At 36.1% G+C, this 22634-nt stretch overlaps 1 long non-coding RNA gene across 46 annotated transcripts in view; it reads right to left on the bottom strand.

Annotated features, from left to right (window-relative positions):
* LOC148151959 (uncharacterized) overlaps window positions 1-22634 on the bottom strand; it is a 450140-nt gene that overhangs the window by 347507 nt on the left and 79999 nt on the right. For 2 of the 46 annotated variants that reach the window (XR_015761124.1, XR_015761102.1), the window contains one exon: window positions 17434-17555. The exons of 42 other annotated variants lie outside the window; for them this stretch is intronic. This is a non-coding gene — a long non-coding RNA (uncharacterized LOC148151959). Of the gene's footprint in view, window positions 1-22; window positions 1966-17433; window positions 17556-18413; window positions 20625-22634 lie in introns of those variants that run through there. 2 more of the 46 variants (XR_015761143.1, XR_015761140.1) reach the window with 2 other exon arrangements.

The raw sequence follows: 22634 nt of genomic DNA, 5'->3' as shown, positions 1-22634 counted from the left end.
CTAAGTACCAAATTCATTCTCGTGTTAATTAAGAATAAGCAAGATGGTTAACAATTTTATTCTATTAAAATGATGAAACGTTAGGTTTAAAAAGTTGCTCAGCAGCCTGTTTTCTAAACTTTTTTTGTGCTGATTGTAATTTAACAGCAGGCATTGCAAAAAATTTTTTTTATTCATTCTGGAATGTGGATATCGCTACCTAGGCAGTATTTATTGCTCATCCATGTTACACTTGAGAAGGTGGTTCTTTCTTGAATCACTGCAGTCCTTTTGGTGTAGATTCTGCAAGAAAGCTTTTGGAGAGGGAATTCCAGGATTCTGATTGTGTGACAGTGAAGGAACAGTGATATATTTCCACATCAGGATATTAAGTGGCTTGAAGGAGAACTTACAAGTCATAGTGTTCCAAAATATCAGCTGCTCTTATCCTTATAGATGGGAGTGGTCATTGGATTGGAAGATGCTTCCTAAGGAGCGTTGGTGGATTTCTGCAGTGCATCTTGTATTTGGTACACACTGCTGCTACTGAGTATCGGTGATGAAAGGTGTGAATGTTTGTGAATGTAGTGCCAGTCTAGTGGACTGTTTTGTCTTGGATGATGATGAGCATTTAAGGTCTGTTGGAGTTGCACCCATCCAGGCAAGTGGGAAATATTCCATCATATTCCTGGCTTATGCCTTGTAGATGATGGACAGGTTTTGGGAAGTCAGGGGATAAGTTATTCACTGCAGGGTTCCTAGCCTGTGATCTGTGCTTGTAGAATTTACAAGGTCAGTCCAGTTGAGTGTCCGGTCAATGATAACCCCACACAATGTTGATGAGGTTGGGAGATGGGTACAGCAATGATAATACCATTAAATATCAGAGGGCAATGGTTAAATTCTCTTTTGTTGGAGATGGTCATTGTTTGGTATTTAGTGTGATCTGGATGTTACTGGCCTCCATCAGTCCAAATTTGGATATTGTCCAAGTCTTGTTGAATTTAGGCATGGATTGCTTTAGTATCTGAGGTGTCATAAATGGTGCTGAATATTATGTAATAATCATCAGCTAACATCCCTACTTCTGACCTTAGGATGGAGGGACAGCTGATCATGAAGCATCTGAAGATGGTTGGGCATAGAATATTATCTTGAGGAACTCCTGAAGACATGTCCTTGAATTGAGGTGATCTGGTGATCTTTAATCACCACAATTAGGATATGACTAATAATCAGATCACAAGGCTTACCTAACTTTAAATTGGATTGTATCATTTCTTACCTAAACAATATAAGCACAGGTGTAAAACTAAAAATCCTTTATATCAGACATAACACTTGTTCAAACTCAAATGTTGCTGCAATAACATTAACTTTAAATTAACAAAGTTGTGAAAGTGATGCTCAATCATTGTGCTTTGCTAATGGTGTTCATTTCCTGCTGCTTAGGTCCTAAGGTCTGCAAATCTCTGGCTGGGATTTTGACTGACAATAGTCTTTTCATCTGATCATAGAACTACAGGCTGGCTTTGCCAACATAGCTGGATTCCCCCAGGTGAGGGGCATCTTAGACAGTACACACATCACATTGAAAGTGCCTCTGAATAACACAGCTGAATTAATCATTAGAAAAGAATGTGTCTCCATCAATGAGCAAATCATCTATGATCATCGCTTTCACATTTTAGAACTCTGCACCAGGTAGCCCAGACACTGCCAAAATGCCTTCCTCCTTGAGAATTCTCAGTTTCAAAGGTTGGATGCCTTGCAAGAATGGTTAATGGGAACAAAAAGCTACCACTGCAACCATGATAACTGTGTTGTGCAATGCCTAGAGGCAGAGAACAGATATAATACAGCCATTCTTCAACCGGACTGTGGTCAAGCAGATGATGAGTCTTCTAAAGATGAGATTCTGATGCTTGGATAAATCTGAGATCAGCCTTGTAATAAACTCCAGAGTGTGATGCATGCTACACTCCACTGAAACAGGCAAAGAGAGGATGTGATGGACACTGAAGAGCTGGCGGGCATCAAATGACACCTAGATCCAGTGAAGAGAGCATGGGTGCACTGAATGCACATTGACTGTAAACGTATTGCTTCTTGAAAGGTAAGTTCACATTTCTATTTCGAGAGGGAAATATAGCCATATTTGTTTATTTTTTTCTTCTGCTGTTGCTAAAGTAAATGTTTTGAAGCATTTAAAAGCTTCCCTGCGTGTGATGGTCAAAAATTGAATCATGATAAGATGCTGGGCTAAACTGGGCATTGGAAAAAGAATAGCACTGATGTTGACAGGATTGTAAGATGGGAGTTGGTTAAGGATTTGTTGTCTGTGTGTCATGGCTCTTAAATAGTGACAAATTATATGTGCCAGGAAGTGTCAGCTGTGCAATCTATGTGCCTTGCAAAGCATTGGTTTGTGCTTGATCTCCCATTACAAGCATGGAGAAGGGCAGTTGTGGACTGCCAAAACTTGACTGGTAAATGGCTGGGCTTCGAACATAGTAGTGAGATGAGAAAACTCGCTGGGTCTCTCAGAGAGGAACTCTTATGAAAATGGCAAAAAAATTACACAGCCAATTTCTAGTAAGTTTCAGTTCAGTTGTTTTATTTTTTTCTCTCTTAAAAAGTATTCCTTAATTTATTCAAGAAAGGTAAACTGGTAGTTTTATTATGAAGCTCTTTGGATGCTGCCTGAACTGCTGTGCTCTTCCAGCACCACTAATCCAGAATCTGGTTTCCAGTATCTGCAGTCATTGTTTTTACCTGGTAGTTTTATTAGTTTAGCTGAAAATTGTATCCTTAATAAGGGTAACTAATCTACCACTGTGAGTTAAAATTGTTCACAATAACCTCAAAATTACCTACACTAAACCATTTAATGGGCGTTTCATTGTCATATACCAGGTGTAAATTGAACATTTTTTGATATGAGAAGGTTTTTAAAACAAGCTAAAAGTAGAGACTGTGATCTATGAAATTAATGTGCTTCAAAGAGTGTTCCTGAACCAAAGGAATCAGTGGAACCTCACAATTTTAACACAGGGACAAATGTGCAGAGCATGATTCAGGCAAATTGAATCTTGAACCAGAACAAAGCCACATAAAAACATGAATGCAAGTGGTTTTATATGGCACTCATAAACACCCAAAATTTCTCAATCCTTAGAACTGTTTGAGTCAATGGTATTTAAATATGGTTGCAAAACTGACGAAAGCAGAAAAGGAGTAATTGTTTTAATTGATGACAGACTCAAGAATAAGATGGACCAGATTTCAGGTAATTGACAAAAGAAGCAACACAGACATGAGGAGAATCTTTCTCACACACTAAGTAGTTTTGAGCTGGAATGCCTAAGATTGTGGTGGAGGCAGGTTTAGTTAAGGCATTTAAAAGGGAATTGAATTATTGTCTGAAAGAACGAATGTGCAGGACTGCAAGAAGACGAAGCACCACTAGGTATCAGGCTTTTTAGAGAGCTGGTTTAGATATGACTGCCTGAAGTCTTTCTTGTGAACTGTGACAATTCTTTGATTCAGTGAAGCAAGTCAAGACTTGACTTCTAACTACAGATTGTTGTTGAATGAGAATTCATGAATTTCTTATTGATGTTAGCACTATAAGGAATTTTTCTTCCAAAAGGCAAAATCAAATGCTCAATAGACCTCAGTGTTCTTACAAGTAGATAACTCTTATGCATGTGTATTACAAACACTTTCAATGCCTAAACTTGCTTCCTGCAACTTTTGTAGCTCTTCGTAAACAAGTAATATTTCCTTAATAGCACAGGTCTATAAGGTAGAAATTCTAACTAATAGAGCTGATGTCCAAAGTGGATAAGACACCAGAATCAAATGAAATGCATGAAAGTATACTGAGGGGAGTGAGAGGGGAAATTGTAGAGACAGTGGTCATAATTTTTCAGCCATCCTTAGATGTAGTGATGGTGCCAGAGGACATTTTGCAAATATAAAACCTTTGATCAAAAAAGAGTACAAAATGAGGTTCAAAATACACAGTGTGGGAGTTACATTAATGCCCAAATGACTGCAGAATGCTTGTGATAATTCAACAATGGGGCATCAATGGTAAAAGAATCATTCTCATTCACAAAACTTCCATGATTCTGGAGGAGATCTTCCTCCAATCACAGGCTTTTTCTCTAGCTAGGCTCACTGGTGAATTGTTCAGCAGCAAAAGCAGAATAAAAGTGGCCTGTGAATGGAGAAGCAGCAAACAATTCAGAAAGTAATCAGAATTGGCAATGATTTGGCTTCTGCCAGAGGTCTAGGTCTTTTGCCACAGACCAGGGACGATACCTTTTACTGGACATCCCTCGTCCAGGTTGGTGGTGGTTTGTCTATGAGATCTGGGGATGTGTCTACTGCTGATGAGATGGCAGCTACACAAGGGGTAGGTTCGTAAAGGAGAAAGAAAAAGGAGGCTGCATCAGATGTGTAGGAATGAAAAGGTTGCAAGAGGATGGAGTGTGGGAAATAAGAATGCTGTACTAGTGATGGCAAATGAAGCGAAAGTAACATGAGGGGAAACCTTGTTACACACTGAGTGGCTAAGGTCTGGTATGCATTGCCTCACAATGTTTTGGAGATAGGTTTAATTGAAGCATTCAAAATGGAGTTATGTTATTAACTGTAAGGGAAGGATATGCAAGATTGTGGGGAAAAGAATGATGCTGTGAATTGCTCAATCAGGTTGTCAGTTCAGGAATGACGGCCCAACAGACCTCCTTCTGCACTGTAACAATTCCATGATTATATAATTCTGTGACATCAGAATACCTTGTCTGCTTTATGCTCTCTATTTCTACACAGGCCTGTTTAAATGATTTAACAGCTGTGTAAAAGTATAACACGAAGAAATGTAATATGATTGCATTAAGCGTCTGTTTATGAATTTTGCTAACAGAACTTTGCTAAAGATTTGCAATGCCATGGGCAATATTTCAATGATCTTCAGCCAATATATTTTGACCCCTGACTATAGGCAAATCGTACACATATATTAATAGCAGTTTAACATCCTGTAGACATGAAAACAAATACACTGATTAAACTGTTACACTAGAAGTTCAAATATTTCAAATTATACTTTTGAAATGTTATTACTGAAGGCTTAGTTATTTCTGAAACAGAAGTATATAAATATATTTAAATACCCAAAAATCTGAAGTCATGAGTGTGAGAATCTGAAATATTGGACAGCAATATTGGACATTTGTACTTAATTATCTATAATACAAACTAAAATCTTTCATAATTTTATGTTGTGTTAATTGATTAGGACAGGACAGATGTTCAAGTGCCAGAATTTGACCCTCAATCCGTGGACTGAGCAGAGGCAAATCAAACAAGATCCCTATTGATAGCCAGTATTCATGCTGAAAGCCAAGTTGTGTACACATCAGGTAAGACAAGATTGGACTTGGCTGTGGTTTTCTTTGTGTAACAACAGTCTATAAATTTCACTGTCCAGGCTATTATGCATGAAAAGCAATGAGCTGCCAGAGGATGCATGAAACAATATTCCAGCAAGAATCAATTGAGATAGACCTAAGTGAGGAGAAGACTAGAAATAAAATACCATGCAACCTATACAGGAACTTCCTTCCATTGTTGAAATAACCTCTCACGACCATATTTTCTGATATTATGGAAAAAAGCTCCCTCTACGCTGTGTGATTACACAGCCACTCCAAAGTTTCTCACAGGTTCTACACATACCAATTGGTATGGTAACACATTCTTCATGTTATGGAAGTTAATGCCACAATGGACATTGGAGGCGCACATACAAAGGAAAAATTAGAGGGAGTATTGATTATGGACAATATTGATTTTTGTCAGTTACTTTATGCCTTCTTTGTAAAACTAACATTGGTTTTTGGCCAATCTGCAGCTTTAAGAAGAGCAGACAGGGAACATTTTTGGGCAGGAAGCATAAAACCTAGTTTCCCAACAGTATGCTACCATTTTAATATAAAGAATTCAGAACCTGATGGATTGAGATCTCACCAGGTCAACCAGTTCAAGAGAAGTCCTTGACATGTGTAGTCTTGCTTGTAATTCTTAAATGATTACAGTTTAAGGGGTGAAGCCTCAATGAGTCAACAAGACTGCCCAAGTGAGGCTTCCACATTGGCTGATGCCACCAAATCTGACAGGTGCAGCCAAGTGAGGCTGAACTCAAAAGGAGACTCAACTAGAAATGGGACTCAGGAAAAGATGGGTTCAGTATTAATGAATGATAAGAAATGTAACTTAAAGTGAATGGTTTCTGGTGAATGGAGGGATGAAAGTAGAATGCAGAGGGGAGAATTGCAAGGGGCATGAGGAATAAGGAAGAGCGGGAGCTGAATATTTAGGGCAGGAAACACTTTGGAATTATTAGGTATGCTCGGGAGGGAGAAAGGCTTAGGCTACACATTGGTATTTTGATGGTTTTGGGGGGAAGAGCAGGAATATCAAGGGAGATAGTTAAAAGCCAATAGTCACGGGGGGAGATTGAAGAAGGCCAGAGCAGATGTCAAAGCAAACGAGAAGGCCATCCACAGAAATGAGGTGAAACCATTGTCTGGAGGGTAGAGAGTCAATAAGCCCAATGAAAAATTTAACCTCTAACTAAATCCAAACAAAAAGATGGTCTGACGGAGAATGCCTAACAATGAATACAAAGCTGTCCATGCAACCACTAGGCCATTACAGAATAGACAATTTGATTTTTGAAGATGTATGTTGTTGTCTGGATTACTCAGGAGGAACACCCCAGTCATCATGGGACACGGTCTCCAGAATAGCAATGGTTTGTTGAGCTCTCCGCAACCTGGTTCAGTGAAGTGACAGGGGGAGGAAATAAATAATTGTAAGTTCATTTGTTACTTTTTCAGCAATACCTTCTGCTCAGTCTTCTGACCAAAGCATCAGTGAGGCATTTTGCAGCATTATATGGGGACCTGGTTCAGATTACTCAAATCTCAATTTGCAAGGGGCATTCATCTACTACAGACATGTAGATGACAATTCTAACAGACACCCAAACCTCAAATGTGCATCTAAATGCCCTGTTTCCCACACAAAGAACAGCAGGGAATGACATCCTTAATATCTTTGTCCTGCTCCATATGATCAGCATAGGAGATATATAGTGATGATTACTCCATCAAAGCAGTATACAAATATACAATTCATGCATTGTCAAATGCTTTAACACATTGATAGAGACCACAGGATATGGTGCACAAAATATTATATTTGTGTCAAGTCTCAGGTTATACAGAAGGTTGAACCCTGAACATCAATAGTGGAATCAATTTGTTTAATCTTCACTTTGCTATTGCATGTCACATTGATGCCAAGTTGGCAGTTAGAGATGTCAATCCCCAGAGCTGTGATTGTCTGTGTGCATTAGTAACAAGAACATTGTGATTTGGGAAATGTTACATGTGAAAGAGTTCTGAACAAAAAAAAAATGAGATCCAGTTTCATAGAGAAAGAAAGCTTTATATGCTGTGAATACTTGAGATACCTGTGAGGAAATAATCCCAAAGTTATCTTTTGTGGTTACATACTTGAGCCATGCAAGCCTTTGGTGCAAAGCTATCAAATGTGCATGTTCTCCCAGTTTTGAAGAAAGGTCAGTGAGTTTGTGGTACATGAGATGCTTGTTGTTGTAGTTCATTTTATGTTTTAAGTGGTAACACTGCCAGATGCATCAGAGACAGTGCCAATGTAGTGTAGATTCTTACACATTGGGAGACAGACATTGACTACACATGTGACTTCTGACAGAGATATCTGACACCCAATCTTTTGTGTGATAGTCCCCTGCAGTGGTAACCTTACAATGCTAACTCACACATGCAGAGGCATGAAACCTTGATTAGAGTGTGGTACATACCCTTTCGAACACAGCAGTTCAGTTAAGCATTTGCAGCACTGAGACCAGGTTCACAAGCCATCTATGGAGGCTGACCTCCACAGCTACTTCTGTCCAGGCTTTTGCTTCTACTTTGCTTCTCTCTTTTACAGACTTTAGAAAACCTTTAGCAAAGTGCTGCTAAAGTGTAATAGCACTTTTTGCCTGGTCTCTGACACCACCCCAGTGGATGGGAGTGATAAGCAGAATGAAGTGGTCCTCCTGGGTTGGAGAGAGTGAACTGCAGCCTAGAACCCTTTTAAGTATGGCACGTAAATGTTGGAGTCTGGAAAGTATCAACAATAGACAATACCTCCTACCCATCTGCTCAAAAATTTGCTGTTTTACCCATGTATTCAGATGTAATGAACTGAAAAGGCAAAAATGTGTGACCTGCCCCCAAGTGGAAGCATCTCCTATTTTTAAGCCTAAGTCCACTCAGAGACTCAAGAGAAAATTCCACCCACTATAGATAGAAATGATAAGTGGCTTGAAACATACAAAAATTTTCCAAGGCTCATTAGACAGCACATTCCGAATCCACAACCACTACCATATAGAAGGACAAGTGCAGTAAATACACCACCTGCAAATTCCTGTCCAAGCTTCTCATCATCCTGACTTGGAAATATTTCATCATTGCTTCAGTGCCACTAGGACAAACCCCTGGAACTCCATTCCTAATGGCATTGTGAGTCTACCTACACCAAATGGATTTCAGTGGTTCAAGGTGACAGCTCAAAACCTTGTCAAGAGCAGCTAAGGGTGGGCAATAAATGCTGGACCAGTCTTTGATGCTCACATCCCCTGAAGGAACCCAAAAACAAAAAATGGGGCCTAAGCTTCTCCATGACACAATAACCTCCTTCTTCTGATTGGCAAGATTACCCTTCTGAAGTCTGTCATCTCTGTGTTGCCCTGGTAACCTTTGCTTTCTTTTTTGACACTCAGCCATTCTCTTCATTCTCTTTACCTGAGATACCACATTAGGTATTATTCTTCACAAAGCATCCTGTGCAATGTATAACAATGCAAAAAGGGCAAGCAAATTTCAAAATCTATCTCCTAAAGTTCCGCTAAAGAAAGCTCATGAATTTTGAGATACCTATCACATATCAAATATAATGCACAATTGATTTCTGTTCAACATGTTCAACCTGAAAATCTGTCACAGAAAATTTACCTATCCATCTAAATTTTAAAATTGCTTTCTTGCACAAGTGGCATTTTACTTAATGGAACAAATTAAGATGTTTGCTTAAAAAATTACAACAAATATTATGGAATGCTTTTGTTCCTTTGAAATGATAATGGAAGCTTACAACTTCAAACTCTGTTTTAAAATTAACAGTTAAAACATGTTATCAAAAGAAGAAAAATGTAAATGTAATCTGCTTTGAGATCTTTTGTCTTTTTGTTAAGGAAGATAACAGCTTATCTTAAGAATTCCTTGCTTCATGAATGACAGCAAAGGGCAGCATCATTCATTAATATTATACAAAGATATACTTGTGACAATTAATTTCCCTAAATAGATGGAGTAAGAGATTCTTAATGAATTATATGTAAACATACATGTGTTTCAACTTCAAAAATTTTAAAATAGAAAAACGTAATAGTGCTCAGCTGTTGTTCTAAATTTATTCAATTATCACCTTTGCATTTAACCCCATGTTGGTCTAGCAAGTTAATGATTACCATAATAAAAAAAAATGCAGGTAACATAACATTCAAGGGTTTTGTACATTGGTTACATCGCTAGGCCTGGCTTCAAAGACACAGCTCAATAACGTAAATTTGTCAACATTACAGCTATCAGTATAACGTCATTTTGCCGAGTTTTTCTTCATATAACTTTTAAGAGGAAATATAATAAGAACTACATGGTAGTTTTAGTTTACTTGGAACAGTTAAATTGCTTATCAACATTCAAATCAGAACCAATCAAATGTCCCACTTATGATGGATGTTGATACCAGCGCAGCTGTGATTGCAGAACCAGTCTTTAACAAAATTGGCTTTGGACTCCAACCTTTAAGTTTGCGTAAGACCTCGGCAAGACTGAGAACCTACACTGGCGAGCCTTTACAGATTTAGGGTATAACCTCAGTCCCAGTCTTGTATGATAAGCATCTGGTTCATTTACCACTGATTGTAGTAAATGACTTTGACACAAACCTGATGGGGTGAAATTGGTTCAGAAAGATTCACCTTGATTAGCTCAAAATTTTTCAATGAGCAAATGGCTCCCCGAGTGAAGTCCAAATTAAATACCAGACATTTTTCAGGAAGGTCTAGGGACCATCAAAGGAGACAAGGAGACCTTGCATGTTGACCAGGAAGGAATTCCACAATGCTGCAAGGCCCAGTCAGTGCCATTTGCCTTATATGCAAAAGTAGATGCAGAAACCAGAAGGCTAGAATCTGAGAGAATCATCAAACCAGTACAGTTTGCACAACGGATAGCACCATTCATACTGATTGTGAAGCCCAATGGGTCAGTTCACCTTTGTGGGGATTTTAAACAAACAATAAACTGGTTCTCACATCTGGAATGGGGATGCTGTCCTTCACGAAGCTGGACATGCTAATCTGCAATTACAGTTAAATAAGAATTCCCACATCTGTGCCACAGTTGATGCCCATAAGAGGTTATACCAATATACGACACTGTCATTTGCGGTATCATGAACCTGTGCTATTTCAGTGGACGATGGAGAACATTTTACAAGGTCTACCCCAGGTCGCCATTTTTCCAGATGACGTGCTAATAACAGGGAAGACAATAAAGAGCACTTGGAGAACTAAGGGAAAAATGTTTGTTCCAGCTATCCCAAATGACCTACTTGGGCTACAGAGTCAACAGCAGCGTGTCACATCTGTTGCAACACAAAGCGAAGACGATCAAAGGTGCCCTCACTCCCTTGCCTGTACTGGAGCATAAGCCTTTCCTTAGACTGGTGAATTATTACAGAAAGTTAATGTGTAACCTGGACTCCACCTGCAAAGTTTGGGTCGGAGGCAATCCTGAACAAACATGTGGACCACATGAAAGCTGCAAACTTGCAAACAGAACAGGAGCAAAACATACCTAGCCCCCCTCTGAACAACTAGAAAGTCTGTCAGAGCCCATGGCTGGTTCCCCTACATCTAGCATTGAAGAAATTCAGGAGTCTGAGATGGACAGGGTGGATATTGCAGACTCGATGCCTTTATTGGCTGAGGAAGAGGATAAATTTCTTCCAAGATACTCTGAGTGCAAGATGCGAGCTACAGTCTGCTGCACACCCACCGAGACTGAGTTAGAAGAACCAAACCTGGTGCGAAAATACCCCAGGAGAAAAAAGAGAAAAAGAAACAAGCCTATGTCCTTGGACTTAGAGGGGAGGGTTGTGGTGATTCTGGTGGGATAGGCCAAGTGTACCTCATAGAATATGAGCTCCCTGATTGGAGCTGTTAATGTGATATAATGAGGGAGCGCAGGCTGACAGATATAAAGAGGACTGTCAAAGGTTCTGCTCACTCTGAGAGTAGCCTCTGAGAAACCGGACCAGTGTTGAGTAGCATGCATGTGTAAAAGGGTGACTTGGTGATGGGATACCAGCCTCCTTCGAGTTAGTTCAGGCACACTTGTAAATTTTTTTTAATGTTGCTTACAATAATTTACTATGAACGAAGGTCACATAATTGGAGACATTTACAAAAGCAACACTTCTAATTTTAGGCTAATAGGATAAAAGCAGAATTTAAACTACCTTTGTCCAAAATACCATGAAAGCCTAAATATATTTCTATTTGTTGTCAGAACGTGCTTGATAACAGTAAGACCATATTTAATGCCCATCTCTATATGCACTGAAACAGTAGTAGAGTGCCTCCCGTTCGAACAGCTACGGTTTATGTCCTGGAAGTGTTTCCAAAATGGTGTCAGGGAGCTCCAAAATATTGGCTAGTAATGAGAAATGGAAAGAAACTTAAATATAAACACAATGATGATCCTTTGTGATTATAATCATGCAGTTAAGAAGTAGCAGCTTCATGAAGACTGTATGCTAAAATATTATTTCAATGTAAAAAAAGATGTATATTAACTTTCCTTCTCAGAATATGATTTGGAGGTGCCGGTGTTGGACTGGGATGTACAAAGTTAAAAATCACACAACACCAGGTTATAGTCCAACAGGTTTAATTGGAAGCACACTAGCTTTCGGAGCGACGCTCTTTCGTCAGGTGGTAGTGGAGGGCTCAATCCTAGCACACAGAATTTATAGCAGACAATTAATTTTTCAATGTATAATTTCAGTTACATCGCACTGTAAATTTTTGCTATAAATTCTGTGTGTTAGGATTGAGCCCTCCACTACCACCTGATGAAGGAGCGTCACTCCGAAAGCTCGTGTGCTTCCAATTAAACCTGTTGGACTATAACCTGGTGTTGTGTGATTTTTAACTTCTTAGGATAGGTGAAATCTTGATGCATGATCTCTGTGCTGAGTTCACAATAGTAATCCAAAGCTATTATATCTGGTCCAAACTGTCATAACATTATCAAGGTAAATGTCAATTTATTATTCAGGCTTAGAAAATGCTGGATTTAAAAAAAAATTGAAAAATGAGGCAAGTATATTTTTTTATTTAATAAAAATGCAAGCACCGATATTTTGTGTTAGCTATATTGGGTTAAATTTGTTATTTTGAATCCAACCAGAATTCAAATTATATGTAATTCAATGGTTAAGAGCACAAAAGAAATCACCACAGTACATATTGATCTCTGCCATCAAATGTTGGAATCTTGTGGTGCTTCTAGGATTGGGAAGAATGGTGTGTGAGGAAACTTAATTATGCAAGAGTCGAAAAATAAGTTTCCTTTGTAATGAAATTCTCAGAACTTTAAAGATCGGTCAAGTATCCCAATGACAAGTACATATATACATTTCATATACATTTGCCTCTCATGCACATTTATTCAAATGCTTGCTTGCCAGAATTAAGTTCCCCTCCCCAATTAAGTTCTGCACAAATATGTGGACCTTGCAATTGTGAAATGTGCATCAGGCAAGGTACAATACTTGTTGCACTTTGGAGTGAGCAGCTGCTCTTTTTCCTCTTTGGGGACCATTTCCCTGCAGTTGAGATTGAGTGGTGCTAGACTAATTTGCACAGAGGATGTCCAAAAGAAGTCTAATGGACATAGGACCAAGGATGAAAGTTTGTCTGGCTAAAGAAAACAGGCTGATTAAAGAAGGGAGCAGGCTGACAGGGAACATCAAAGGACCAGCAGGTTTAGTTGCTGGTATTCATTCCTAAAGCTAAAGTGATGGTGCAGGCTTGTAAGGAATGAATGCCTTTCTGGGTGCCCTCTAACTACGAAGTCAGAAGACTTGGCACTCAAAGATAACAGTGGGGTCATTGACTTCCTGCTGCCTTGCCATAAGATTTCTCATGCATACATATACAATTAGTTGAGAACTGGATAATAAGACCAGAAAAGCTGACTTGCCCTGGAACAGAACTGGCATTCACTTCCATGTCCTCTGAGACTTGCCCTTTCCTTTCTAAGTGTGAGAACAAACTATTAGGTGATGACTAATAAAATGCCACCATGTACAAGGTAACTTACCTGATCACTTGTCAATCTGAATTTTAGGAGCTGTCAGGCCAAGCAAAGGTGAGTATCTCCCCATATCACAGGCCTCGACACTGAGGATCTAAGCCACCAAAAGTAGCTGGCCGATCAAAGGCTGGCAGCCTTTGGTCCTCAAGTCCACCAGTCTACTCCTTGGTGCATCCAGCAGATGGCAAGCAAGTGATTTTTATCTTCTTGTCCACAATGTATGGGTCATGGGAGAACAGAATCAGCAGCAAGGCCACGTGTGGCTTTCCGAGGCTAGGTCCTGTCTGCCATCCAATTACCATCAAATTGAGGCAATTGGATTCCATCACCTACAAATGTTGCCTCCTGTGAAGGCAGGTGGCTGGAGAAGTGATGAGTTCAAACTTTTAAATGACCATTAAGTGATAACGTAAGAGTTTTAATTTGTGGTGAGTTCAGAAAGGTGCCTATGGACCTTCTCACCCAACATTAAGTTGCAGAGGCGGTGAGAAGTTGGATGAGTTTCTCTCCAAGGCAAACCTCCTCAATGATGGCCCCTTCTTTCCACCTCTCTCACCACAAGGGTGCATGGCCAAAGATTCCATCCTGAAGTGTCTTATTTCAATAATTTAATTCACTTTCGGAAATCATCATTTTTTAGTTCAATTAAATATATTTACACACATGTAAGTGTGTTTTTTGAATATTGATTTCAAATATAATATTAGGTTTGTATATGATTTTAAAGTACACTTATTTTTAAATGTAGGAACCACTAATAAGGTACAGAAAGAAAAAATATATTTTACCTGTCTGCAGCATATTGATGAATTCCTAAAGCTATGAATTCTAGCAGTGACAGAGCAGGGGTAAACATCATCTTATGCAGATCACATAAAGGAAATGAACGCTTCTTTGCTTAAACTCCTGCTGGTACGGAAACTGTTCTATGATAAACCTGATGCACTTAGATAAGCTGAACCCAATTTAAATCCCATTTTGAAAAAATAGCAACTGTCTCCAGATTTTTAACTGCAAAGCCATTTTCAATTAATCTGGCATTTTGTTGGAATGTTGGAGAACATCTGAATGTATTAGCCTCATTCTATAACAAAATAGGTTATTTTTTAGTCAATGCCTACAATATTAATTATTGTATATTCCTTTGTGTGATGCTGACTTATGAAATAATCAAATTAAGACAACCAAATCACTGTGTAGATTGTCTTTTTGTCCTATATTTTAATAAATGTAAACATACTCCAGTAATAAAATACAACAACCTCAATGTAATCCTTTAAACTAATGTGTATTGTACATCAAAACTTGCCCCTGTAATGTCTGATTGTCATATGTTCTACAGCTAAATTATACAATAAAAGTTACTTGAATCATATAGCTAGTGTAGCATCAACAAAAAATGGGCTGTGTTGTATTTGATCCACTGCTTAAAAAACAATGGAGCAAATTTGAGTGTTATCACTGTCATATTTCAATAGCTGTTTTCACCACAGAATTTGCATCTTTTTGTTGTAAGGAGTTTAAAAGCAATAAAGACAAATTTTCACCAAAATTAACAGACCCATTTTCTTCTGAGTTTGGAAACTGAATATATTAACAGGACTTTGTTAAGTTACCAATAAATCATGCAGAAGCAAATGAGAAAATGATACATATCATGATTGGGTGATAGCTATACTATAGCTGAAAATGAGCAATAGATAGAACAATGTACAATCAAACAGCACTTTCACATACATTACTCTGGCACAAATGAATTCAATATACCAGAAACAGAAAGCATAGATGACATAAAATCCATAGTAGAAATGACAAAACTCATGAAAACTTTCAAAATTGTACTTCATTGTTGCATTAAGCAGCATTTTTTTCAGTTAAGAGAAGCTTTATTATTACAATGCCTGATACATTGATAAACAGCCCTGTTCAAAAACAAATCCTAATAGATGCTATTGTATTTTGGCCCTCGTTAAGCTCCGACCATGCTTTTGCCTCCATGCTACAAAATTTGATGTGAAGACACTATGACAGGCTTGGCTTCCCTCAATGCAGCTGGCATTGCTGATGCCAAAAGCCAGAGATTGTTGTAATGGGATCATGGGAGACTTGTTCAGCACACAGTTTGCCTGCTAGGTTCCCACCCGCCTCTGAGCACTCAGCTCTTATGCTTGAGTCCTCTTAATGAGATGTAAAGGACAATGCCAGCATTGTTGCTTCTGTTTGGAATCTTTTGCTAAGAACAATTGCTGTTTACCCAAGCATTTGCCCTACCCAAACTCAGTTGTTAATTATTTCTTGAGCTCCTGATTAACTGCTCTGCACTCCAACACAAAGAGCTATTGAACCAGCCATTGGACATCTTCTAGGTCTACGTATTGCTTGGTCTTCATCTTATCATGCATGCAAAACTGTTACCAAAACAATCTGCATGTCACTCATCAACCGTATGCAGAATACTTATGTATGCTGTTGTGTGATAAAGAAATATCAAATACTAATGTCATTACAACTATGACAGAAGTCTGTAGGGAATAAAAATGTATCCTAAAGAAATCAAATATTCTAATTGATCTTGATAATTCCAAGCAATGACAATTCATCTACTTCCATTAAAAGATTGGCACATCCAAAGCCAATTTACAAAAATTGCCAAGTGACTAATACTTCTGTGTTAACATTAACGAAAGAATGATAGAATATTCTCTGAGTATATCTACATTTTTCTGTTTAATAACTTTGCATTGATAAATACACAATTCTCATCATTATCAAATGCATGGCTAGCATAATGCAAAATAGCATCATGAATAGCATAATTTTTTTGGGTTATCAATGTGATATTTGTAGGACAATAACATACATCAATTTAAGCAACAGTGACAATATTTGTGTCTTTGCATCAAATATTTTTAAAACTTACAAAAAAATGCTTAAATATTTTCTTAACAAATATTTTCAAAAAGTCTTTATATTAATTTAAGGAACAGTTGAGACCTCTCTTGTAAAGAATCTCCTCCATAACCCCCAACCAAATACCACCAACATATAACCTTATACTACATCACAAGCATTGAAGTAGGTAGATTTATCATTTCTGTTCTTTAATATGATGGGCTATCAGATTTATTCTCAAACAAAGAATAGTGTATTATTATCAATCTGTTAATAACACAGTGTAGTGTTGGATAATATTTTTATGTAAGACAATACCATGCAGTTAAAAAAATTCAAAATGAAAATGACATCTGCACCTATATTTTAATAGTTTTAGAGTCCAGATTATTTATTTTTCCAAACAACGCCATTGTTAACTGACCTGAATAGTGATTTGTCAGAGTCTGAGAAAACTATCAATTTACAAAGAACGTGTTATGACACTTTACATTTTTAACAGTAGATCTATCTGCAAATGGAGTGAATATCCTGAAGTACAAACTTCAATCACTGCTAATAAAAATGCAATGCTATTTCACTGTGCATTTATGTTTAACTACAGATCACCTTATTTGGGGTTTTTACAACCTCTTACGAGAAAACATAAACATGAACCAAATTTTGTAATGTGATAGTTATAAAATATCATTAATTGGTTAAATGGAATAAAGTAAATGTCTAGCTATCTATATTTCAACATTTTAATTAACATGTTTTATCAAAAACTTAATTAGCCATCATACAGTGCTAGAACATTACTTTTAGTAAAAGCACAATATAAGCTGCTTCCTTGCATTTTAATACATGCAGTTATTCTGCATGAAGCTTGCACTTGAATGAACAAAATTTATTTCAACCACAGAGAGTGCTTAAATCTCCACTGACTTTTATTTCAGTACATTATTTAATGCAGCAGTATGGATTAAATAAAATTTATATCACCCACAAAATATGATCCCACCTTTGAAAACAGATGCTGAATTTCAACTTTCAAGTCGTGGGTCACACCTACATAATTGGCCAAGCCTCAATATCACAGAACTTCCATGCTGGCATGAATATTTCGATTATAATTAGTGAGGCCTGCTGAGAAGACATGATGATAATGGAATAATAATAAACGAGGATATGCATCAGTATGATGGAGACCAAAGATGTTCAACATCACATGCAACACAAAGGCAGGCTGCAAATTGGATATTGTAACAGTAATATTCCACCATGTAGGTCTGACTATTTCCAATGAATGAATTTATACGATTAGTGGTACATTAATAGTGTAATGTTTAAAATGCCTACAAGGGGACAATGTATTCAATAAATTATTAAAATACAGTCTCGTCAAAAACAAAATGATTTGAAATCAGAATTCTGTAATAGCTCTAATTACACCATATACTGTAGGAATGCACACATTCTGCTAAAACTGCTATCTTGGATTACACTAAAAGATTCTTTGCAATGTTTACAGTAAACAACTTTAACAGTAGCAGTTATAAACCATGAAGAACCATGAGCCAAAATTTATTTTATAACTGGCACATAGATTAATTGCTCACTTAAATTCTATCAAAATAAATATTTTAAAGAAGACAAGTTTATTTTGAAAATGAGTATATAAAGTTCAATGCTCACAGGATTAAGTTCTTATTAAGTTTAGGATTAGAATGAAATATAATAGATCCATGATTTTCTATTTTTTTGAGGAAAATGGTGAAAACAATGTGTAAAAAGTAAATTCCCTCCAAAGAAATGCATTTTATTCTTGACTAGGCTGTTTCAACATTTACAAGGTAAGGTCCTCTTTTACAATCTATATATTTTCTCTTTAGTCTTTCTTATAAACAAAGGCTATAGGTAATAAAACTTGATCTATGTTTGATTAAATAGCTCATGTGCAATATAGCATGAAAATTAAGTACAAGTGCAGTATAATTTTCGGATCAACTTTTTATTAACAAAACAAAGCAGAGGTCTATACAGTATTTCATTATAAATTCCATTCAAATAGAGTTGTTGATTACTTCTATCAATATGAAAAGTTGTACTTAATAGAAAATGAGCACATCTTTATTCCAAACAATTCCTGACTACTATGTGAATTTTCCACATCTTTTTTGGCACCTACAATATTAAAAATTCATGGAAACACAACATGGAATCAGCAAAACTGCACTTCTTGCCTATTCATATGTTAGTTTAAGTTTTTTGTATATGAAGTCTGACTTGACCAGAACAGGACTAAGCACCTGATTGAACCAGTAAGGATTTATTTCAAAGTATAAATCATTTTAATGTAAATATTTTAGATACAATTCAGAATGGTCATAAAATTAGGAAAATGGCGAAGCTTTAGATAATGACACATCTGAAAAAAATCACAGCTTTTCTAAATTCAACTGAAGATATATTGGAGTAATTAAATTTATGTTTTCTGAACATGATACCAAAACAACACTATAATAAAATATTGTTAGAGATCATTTGGCATTAAATTGCATAATGGACTAGAAAAGTTCAAAATTAAATTATTATGTCCTCTAATCCTTATTTTTCAATAGAAACCTAAAAACAACATTATTTTGATTTTCTGCATAGCTTCAAAAAAACTCATATGTATTGTTAATACAAATTTCTGTCCATTATTTCATATAGATCAGCAAAGCAATAGATATTAATTTCCAGGTGAACATTTACAAAATCATAACCAAACTTTGATCACTACATTTGCATTAATAGTTTCCTTTTTTTAGTTTTATCTCATTATATTAAACAAAATATTTCACACTCACTCTTTCTATATATGGACAAAATAAATTTAAAGTTACTATTACAACATTATGTTTCCCAACAAGTTACATGTGCACAATGTTAATGGTAATATTAGTAGGAGTAAATTTAAAATTAAATTTGGTTGTAGGGAATGCAAAGGTTTCATTAAAATGATTTTTGAATTGAGACATAACCTGTTTCAGTTTTACAAAATCAGTTGTCATACAATGGATCAATCCATTTTAAAGGGAAATTATAGAAATGTTTAAATAGAGATTCTATGTTACCAATGTTTTTTAGTCTAATTAAAAGGTATAGTTAAAACAGAGACATATAGTCTATACTTCAGATCTTTTCTCATGTTTACTGCAAAATCACTTCCTTTATAAAAGTAAGTACAAATATGAAAATTGGACATGTGAAGAAATAAGAATTGCTCTGAAAATAAATAAATTTGGTAGCTGAATAATTGCTAGTAATGTCTATTTTATAGGTCGTTAGTTAAATTGCAGTTTGAAAGTAAATTCATGGTAAGATTAAAACCACTCTGAAATTTTGAAATTCAACCATTTTTAAGCATTGCATATCTTTAGAAAAGTACCTAAGGAACACGTTCCAGATATTTGTTTACCAAATCCCAAAATCAGGCATACCCTATCCTAGCATATTTTATCTACAAGAAAAAACAAACTTTCCTTGAGAGGTCTATGAACCGGATAATAAATGTCAGGCCTAAATCCTCTCTGAAAATCATTTCAGTTTAATCCTCTACATTCTGCAGCATGCAAATAAGTGCCAAGGCCCTCAGCCTGCCATCGTAGATGCAGCCAATTTATAGATACTGAATTATGTGCTATGAGATTCCTTTCTGCACCACCCCCATCTCTGTACTTGATTCCAGCTGCATATGTTACAGACAAAATCACAAACCAAGGTAACATATCATAGATTGTATGCTGTAAATTAACTAGACATTTGATGCAGAAAAAGAACTGTGGCCATACGAAGAGAGCAAATAACAATACCATTCATTTTCAGAACTGCAGAAACTGTGGATTAAATATATCAAGCAAACATATGAAACCACCATACATTTGTCTTTGCAGAACTCTTCAAAAAATCCAGCTGCTGAATAATATTAGATGCAGATCCATTTGAATGGAGGTTTATGAGTTAATAAGATGCCTAATTCGTAAATTGTTGAGTTAATTATGCTGTGAAGGCTCTTTCTTAAAGTGTTCTTGCATAATATGTTAATATTGTGTGTTATAGGCACCCAAACCACCAAGAACTGTGAGTGCAGGATTTTTGTTTTGTCTTAAAAATGCTTCCAGTACTCATTGTACCACATCTTGCAACTTGCTCTCATTTTCTGTTTTTCTGAAATAATACATTATACTGGTAAAATATGTATTCTTGGCACTTTCACTGCTTGATATTCACAGATTTATTTACAATTCTCCATATTGCAAATTTCACATGATAGTGTATTTCTGTGTTTTGTATTACTGTCATGTCCATATTCCTGTGGGAATCTTCAATAAGATTTTTGATAAATCAAGATTTAACAGGCAAATATTGCTATAATATATTCCATTTTCCATATTTCAGTTTGTTTTTTGAGATAAAATAAAACAATAGCAGCCTATAGTTTAGTTTGTTTGCTACATGCAAATAATAAAGGTCTGTATGTTACATTTAACTTATTTTTAATTGTTTCTGATTTGGTTGAATATTTTAGAGATGATTAATAGCTACATTTTGACAGGCTGAAGGCTATGTTTTATTAGGTTAACAGTTTTCCATTGTGCCTCAATATCCTTTCTTTTTCATATGCAAACATGTCTTATTATTACAAAACACAGGTGTTTGGAGCTATAAGTTGGAAAAAAAATTAAAACACTCAACAGCCTGATAACTTCAGGTTAAACCAACAAAGGTTTTAATACTGCCCTGCTGACAAATTGAATGAAAGCATTCATCATTTTATATTTTTAATTGAAGGGACAGTTTTGGTTTGACAAATACATTGTTAATATAAGGGAAAGGATGGGAAAACAAGAAGACCACACCTTCTATAATCCTGTCATTTTCTTACTCATTATTATTGCACATTAAAATCCTGATGTGAAGGTATTAATAGCAGGGCTGGTATCAGTAGTAAATACCTCACAAAGTCAAAACTCTTCTTGCTGATTTTAGTTTTTATATGAAATTAATAAAGGAAGGTTTTGCAGTCAAACATATTTGCAATTTATATAAATGCCTTAAAATGTATTATATTCACAGGTTCCACAATAACCAGGCTGAAGTGGTTAAAAAAACAATAAAAAATGGTCAACATAAATATAAATCTGGAAAAAATCATATTCTTAGCATCACAACACATGCTGTTTTCAGTATTGGTTTTCTGGTTATTTGATAGATTTTACAGAAGTAAAATCATAAGGTGCCATTTGCAACTCATACAAGTATTACTATATATAAATAGTGGCGTGCATTTGTTGTGGTGATAACCTTTGTTCTGGAGGGGTGTGGCTTAAATTCATGCTACTGTAATATTATTGGTAGAAACTATATGCAGTTGGGAATTGAGCTGTACAGTATGATAATCACATTCTACTCATTTCCCATTACCACATATGCTTCATTTCTGTATTGGAATCTATGAGAACCTCACTTTCATTTGAGTCTGAAATTATTGTCACTACAATGAGCTAATGGAGTACAAGATTGCAAAATACTTAAAATTAAATGTGTGTAATGCTAAGTGTAGAAGATACTCACAATTAACTAAAATATGAAGATAATAAGAATGTATAATGTTGTACAACGTTTCATCCTGTTCATGTTCACTGGAACCATTAAAAAAAAGTTCCAGGCTTTTTTTTTGGTCTTAATAAACTATGATTCTATATCATATTTTTACAATATTAAAACATAATAAATTACTTACTGCAATAAATTACAAGTGAATTTTGTAATACACTATTTTACTGATAAAGCTTCAGGAACAAAACAACAGATTTTTATTGTCATAAACAAATTAACCATAACATTGTCAAACACAGGTACAACATGTATTGAAGATACTTTACTGTATTGATACAGAATAAATAAAAGTGTATGACAAAAGGAAACAATGTTATGCATGATTCACAGTGAATGCAGTTGGCAAGTCAGTGCTCACTGGTGTTATTGCTGCCCACTTAAGTTCTTAAATTTTGTTATGTCTTGAGTTTATTTTTATTGCAAATCTACATAATTTATTATATAGTATCAGCACTATTAAAAGATTAGCATATTGATTTTAAGTTTGCTGGCCAGCACAAGATTAGGGTTACTTGGGTGTCTGTTATAAGCCACGTCTGTGGGTTTTCTAAGTTACTG

The sequence above is a fragment of the Chiloscyllium plagiosum genome, unplaced genomic scaffold (genome assembly GCF_037043375.1).
Source record: "Chiloscyllium plagiosum isolate Xiang-an unplaced genomic scaffold, Cpla_swu_hap1 HiC_scaffold_2, whole genome shotgun sequence".
NCBI classification, from domain to species: Eukaryota; Metazoa; Chordata; class Chondrichthyes; order Orectolobiformes; family Hemiscylliidae; genus Chiloscyllium; species Chiloscyllium plagiosum.
The sequence above is the reverse complement of the archived record's forward strand: the minus strand, read 5'-3'. Positions and strand labels throughout refer to the sequence as shown.